Source organism: Etheostoma cragini, chromosome 20 (genome assembly GCF_013103735.1).
Source record: "Etheostoma cragini isolate CJK2018 chromosome 20, CSU_Ecrag_1.0, whole genome shotgun sequence".
In the NCBI taxonomy this organism is placed as follows: Eukaryota; Metazoa; Chordata; class Actinopteri; order Perciformes; family Percidae; genus Etheostoma; species Etheostoma cragini.
In genome coordinates this window covers 211,321-217,520 of record NC_048426.1, presented here as the reverse complement: position 1 = coordinate 217,520, position 6,200 = coordinate 211,321, and positions in this window count along the sequence as shown.

Below are 6,200 nucleotides of genomic sequence, written 5' to 3'. Positions count from 1 at the left end.
CCCCCCTCCCCCATTGCCATCATGAGGCCCACATTCAGTTGGGCTTTGAGTTGCAATAACTCAACACTGACTGCATGGATTTGCATTTTTTAATACTATGTGTTAAAGTGTGTGTGTGAGTGTGTGTTAACACTGCGGCTGCCTCTTTTCTTTCCTCCTAATCCCCCATGCACCTTGTGACAACACGGCCTCGGCGGGTCCAGTCAGATGTGTTCTCCCTGGTACTGTGAGCTCCATCTCCAGCCGATACGTCCATTTCAGCAGAGAGGGTTTATCTCCTAAAACAAACAGGCTTTTATGTGCAAATATTTGGTCATGGCTTTGTGTGTGTATCAGCTCAGGTGAGCTGGACGTAGGATATCCTGCTTGCCATCCTGTAGCTCCACCCGTGTGATGTTAGGCCTCTGACGTGCATGTAGCGATGCTTTGTTCCATCCATGTGTCGAGGACGTCATTCCCCCCCTCTCTCTCCCCCTTCATGTCTTCAACTGTCCTGTCAAAATAAAGGTCTTAAAAGGCCCCCAAAAAATAAAAAAAATATTTTTTACTCCCATTAGCCTCAACAAATCCGCGTCCCACTCCCCTAAACCTTTTAGTTTCACATGGAGTCCCTGTTATTTGCTAATTAGCTTGAAACACAAAGTAGTCTTCACCTGAGGCTGACGGGAACGTCATCAGTTCTGTATTTTGGGCATAAACCAAAGTATTGGAGAAAGTAATATAGTAAAAGGGTTACTAATTAACAGGACGATACCGAGCCCTGCCAAGAAATTTTCTGGCTCATTATCACAGCTTCGGATTTGAACACTTTGCCTTTTGTACAGATTAAACAGTCTTTAGTCTTTAAGCAATCAAGCTTTTGAGGTGCTGATAGGTGGATTTAGTTACCTTTGGACAGAGCCTGGTCAGCTGGTTCTTTCTCCCTGTTTCCTGTCTTCATGCTAAGCTAAGCTGATCAACTCCTAGCTGGAGTTCTATATGAACGGACAGACGAGAGATTTAACTCTCGGGGAGACCGAACGATTCACTTTAAGACTTAACTTGTTGACTTGAATGCAGAAATCCTCATGCGCACCACGAGTATCTGACTGTTAGACCCAAGCGTAGAAATGACTGAGCAACTTGGACTTGCTGATGAAGACTTGGGACTTGCCCCACAGCTGTGTGCCTTCGCAACAAACTGATCTTTGATGGCTGATGCGACTGTACAGTATGTGTAGGCTGTGAGGGAACCGTAAGGTTTTACCAGCCCCCTCTGGAGCCTTTGTGTGTCCCTAAAGGTGCAACGTGGTCTGATGTAAAGAGACTTAAGCTGATTAACTACAGCAGCTCATTGTCAGCAGTCCCCTGGTCTGCAGCAAGGCACCATGGGAAACCTGTGCTCGTTCCCTCCACATCAGGACAGAAGGGCAGATAAATTCTAACAGCTGTGTGTGTGCGCTCTCTGACACTCGATGTTTGCATAACACACATGCAACACAAACACACACACACAAGACTGAACTTGTACATCACAGACATCGATGACTGGTTACAGCCGCAAGGCCATTGGCTGAGTTTCTACTGTTATCATAGAGGAATTCCATAGACGCTCACAGGAGTGTGTGTGTCTGTGTCTGTGTGTGTGTGTGTCTGTCTGTTTGTGTGTCTGTCTGTCTGTGTCTTTGTTTGCTTTTCTGGATCCACCATTTTTGGCAGAATGCTCTGAAATGCCGGGAGTGATTCTCGGTGGAACTGAAAAGCTGGTGATGAACTGTGAGCATCTGCAGGAAACACACACACACACACACACACACACACACACACGATTATTGAGATTATCAAGAATTGCTTTCCAACCTGGTGATAGTAAATGATTATTAATAATTACCGTTAACATCTCTCGTGATAACCTGCTACCTTTTTTTTAAACAACCATGTCATTTTCTTTAACACCATAAGAATAATCCTGTTAGTCTGTATTTTCAGCGTGCCGTGACTACTGTGCTGATTCATTGATTAAACTTGAGTTAAACCAGGCCACCCAGTCCCAGTCCCCCCCCCCCCCAGTGTGTTTTACTTGGAAAGTCTGCCATTTGTTCCTATCTTCACGGCCGTCCTGGGAATGTGGAGCATTGTCTTTCCGTGAGTTTCAGGAGACAAGTTGTTGACCGACGCCGCTGGAAAACGTTGCATGCTGCCCTAGTTTTCCTCTCCGGCACCCAGTAATCTCGACACTACCGAGCCAGTGAAGGGCTCCGGGTCCAGAGCCTGGGAACGAGCCCCCCCAGAGACGCCAGGGCCACCAACACCCACTGGGGGAACAGAACTGAGTACGTTTGCTCAGGTACGGTGCTTCACCCTCCTGTGGTCTTCGGTTCAAATGTGACCCTTTTTCAACAAGTTTCTATGTCACAAATTTGGGGTTTCTTTAAAACAAATAGTCCAAAAACGTGTAAGGTTTCCTACAACGCTCCTCACAAGTTAAAGAAATAATCAGTGCACTGCTTTCATTGAATTTGGGTGTTTTTTGTCATTTTTATAGCATTTGGAGAAAATAATAATTGATAAAAGAACTTGCGTGTGACAAATGTAAAAAAAAAAAAGACAAATGCCAAGAAAAATGACTAAAATGTGAACAAATGAAAAACAAAGTAACAAATGAAGAAAAAAAAAGATTACAAATTTTGGAAAAAGCCCACAAAAATGTCAGAAGGTTCAGAAAAAGTCGACAAAACGTTGAAAAAGTGACAAAAACATGGAGGGAAAGACACTAAAGTGTTGACGAAGACAACCAAGATAAGTTATTAGAAATTTTGACTGAGAAAAATCTAAAATTTGCAGGTCAGCAGAAAGACAACACAAGGATTAATTACAGATTTAAGGGTACTTTCTTTTCATTCTGCCTTCTTTTCTACATATCAGAGAGAAATATTGGATTTCCTTCAGCGAGTACTACTACTCTTTTACTAAAAGTACATTTTCCCGATGATACTTATATTTACATTACGTAACATTTTCAATTCAGGACTTTTACTTAATTACAGTGTATTGTTAGTACTTTTACCAAAGTAAAAGGATCTGAATACTTCTTCCATCACTGCTGTGTGAATTTGCATCCTTCCCTTGTGTACAAAATACAAATGTACATACCCCCCCCCCCCTTCCCCCCCGCTTCGGGGCGTCACTGTCTTTCCAGAGATAACAGTGACAGCAGCGCCGCGAGAGGCGCGGCTCTGTCCGTCCCGATGGAGACAGATATGGGCCAGCCCTGAGCCAGATGTGGCTCTGACCATGGGACCGGGCCTTTCTATGAGACCGAGCCGGGTGCTGCTGATGGGGTGAGGGGAGAGAGGAGAGAGAGGAGAGAGAGAGGAGAGAGGGATCAGCAGCTTGCGCGTATAATGAGATTAACCTCCGAGTGCGAGGCTTCAGAGAGACAGGCCTCTGCCTGCAGCTTGTTCCACTCTTTGATTCCTGCAGTGTGTTTATTTGTGGGGGGGGGGGGGGCTCCCTTTCTAAACACATGAGCCATTTGTTTGATAGAAAACCAGCAGCACGGTTATTCCTGATGCAGCTTTCTATCTGGGCCTATATTGTGCTGCTTGGTGTTGCATTATTATTCTTCCTGAAGACAACTAGTGAAATACTCTACGACATGCCATAGAGGATGAAATCCAGCATCTTAAGTTCACTCACTGCATTCTGGTCTACAGGCTGCTGTCCACGTTGACATTGTTCTTTACGGCGTGCTTTTTTATTGATTGGCATGATTATTGAATGTTAGAGCCTCAATGTTGAATCTAGAATGAAGCCTTGCCTCTTATAAATAAAAGGAGCACATTTAGCCAGAAGAAAGGAAAAGGAGGAACACTATAATGTAGTAAGCTGTAGAATGTAGGGAAATAATTTAAATGTGGTCAGAGAAATATGGGCCAATGTACATGCACATGAACATTATAAAGGAGAATAGGACCAACACATAGCCTAGGTTATACAGTATGAACAACACATTTATCTTTTTAGACCAAACTCCTTAGCTGCTAAAACATATGCAACACCTTTAAAAACAACAACACAGCTCTACTGGGGTGAAACTATACAACATAACACAATGCAAAATGAAATATAACATTAACACATTCAGCAGATTCTACACATTAGATAAAAATGCCTGAAGGAGCAACTCTTAGCTTAGGAAAACGGTTCCCAAACATGTCCAAGTGTTTTACCTCAAAGAGAGATATCATTCCTATTATATCATGCTGCCTCATCTACAGATGACAATGGGGAATGTGTGTGACATAATATAAGTGGAACTCCAGTCAACTTATTATTGCACCTTCATAAAGTTTGGGGAATCATAAGAGACAGATTCTAAAAAGAATGGTTCAAATGAAATCAGGGCAGCCTGAGAAACCCTGACGTTAGGCTCCAAAAACACTGGCTCCTACATTTCCCATAAGGCATAGTGTCCTTAACTACTCCCAAGGGAGTGAACCAGCCTCCACTAAACGTAGCTCCTACCGCCGTTAGCGTCCCATTGACTCCCATTCATTTTGCTGGCCTTTGACAATGAATCACTTTACATGTGATGCGTTTATGCGTCATTTTGCTTTTGTTTAAAAAAAACAAAAGTAGGACTAATAAAAGCGCATGATGTCATTTAAATGCAAAGTTACATACACCAGTTAAAGGGACTTTCATCACAAAACAAACCCTCTGCACCGTTTCTCAGATTCTCAGGTTCTATTTTTCACTTTTAAAAACATATGTCCTGAGTAATGTTAGAGGGAGCCTGCGTGTTGTGTGCATAACGGCAATAACGAAGTAGACCTTGAATGCATCACAGATGGATTCTCTCTCCATTGATTGATTTGATTGTAAGCAGTGTTCCGCTGACTCCGGATCAGGTTGCATTTCGTTACTGATGAGGGAAAACTTGGCATTCCTTCTTCGTGATGGTGGTCGGCCCAGCTGTGTCCCCCCCCCCCACACACACACACTGTATATAGCTGTTAGGTGGAGTTGGATGAGCTCATGCTGTTGGCTGTTTTCGTGTGTCTTATGAGATGAGAATATTTCAGCCTCCTGAGCCTTGTGGAGCCTTGTGGAGCCTCTGGGTGTTACTGCTCCTCTCTGATTTCGGGGCTGCTCTGTGCCCCCGTTTAAAGGCCGTTATGGATTTTGGAGAGGGGTCCTCTCAGTCTAATATATTCGGACTGATTCTGATTGATTCGTACACGGAAAAGGTCACAGTGATCATCTGTGCAGATGCAGACGGAACTCAGGAGGAGTTGAATATGCATGATGAGGTGTTCAAAGACCGCAGAGTCTTCCTTTTTTCTTCATGATCACTTCAGCTGCTTAATTTGCTCTGTGTGAGCTGCAGGCTCTTAATTTAAATGGATCATTTAAAATGCGTAGGCAGAATAAGGAGTAGGCAGAATAAGGAGGATACGTGTGTTGCAGATTCTGGCTGCAGGGGAGCTGCATGGAAGAAATTAAAGGGATAGGTCACTGATGTTAGCATAACTGGTATCTAACCTGACAACCCGGAAACTTCTTTTTACAGAAGGAACCCTATTGAAGCCTGAGGATTGTTAGATACCAAGCAGCAGTGGAAGAAGCATTCAGATTCTTTACTGGTACAAGTACTGATACCACACTGTAAAAAGAATCTGTTACAAGTACAAGTCCTGCATTGGAAATGTTACTTAGAAGTGAAAGTATGTAAGTATCATCAGGAAAATACCCTTAAAATATTACAAGTAAAAGTACTCAATGCAGATAAAGCCTGGCATTGAACAAAATTATCAGAAAATGGAAGTACTCAAAGTATTAGGTAACTCCACGCAGTTGTACAGTACTTGAGTAAATGTACTCAGTAACTCCCCATCAGGGCTTCAGACATTACACAAGGGGATTTAGACCAGGGGAAGGGCTTTGTGTTTAAAGGGAAAGAGGTGATTCTTGTGACTGAAACTCCAACTACAGCCTCCAACGACACGCGGAGGGATCATGTGGATCAGAGGTTAACAGGAGCAGAAGGGGAGGAATGGATCTGGATCATCCTCTCCCCCTGATCTGCACCTGGATGTGGCCGGAAGGAGGACTTCAGCTGCTGGGTGCAGATTGGACATCCTCTCCGGCAGTGGCATGGATGATGTGTGTGTGTGCGTGTGTGTGTGTGTGTGTGTGTGTGTGTGTGTGTGTGTGTG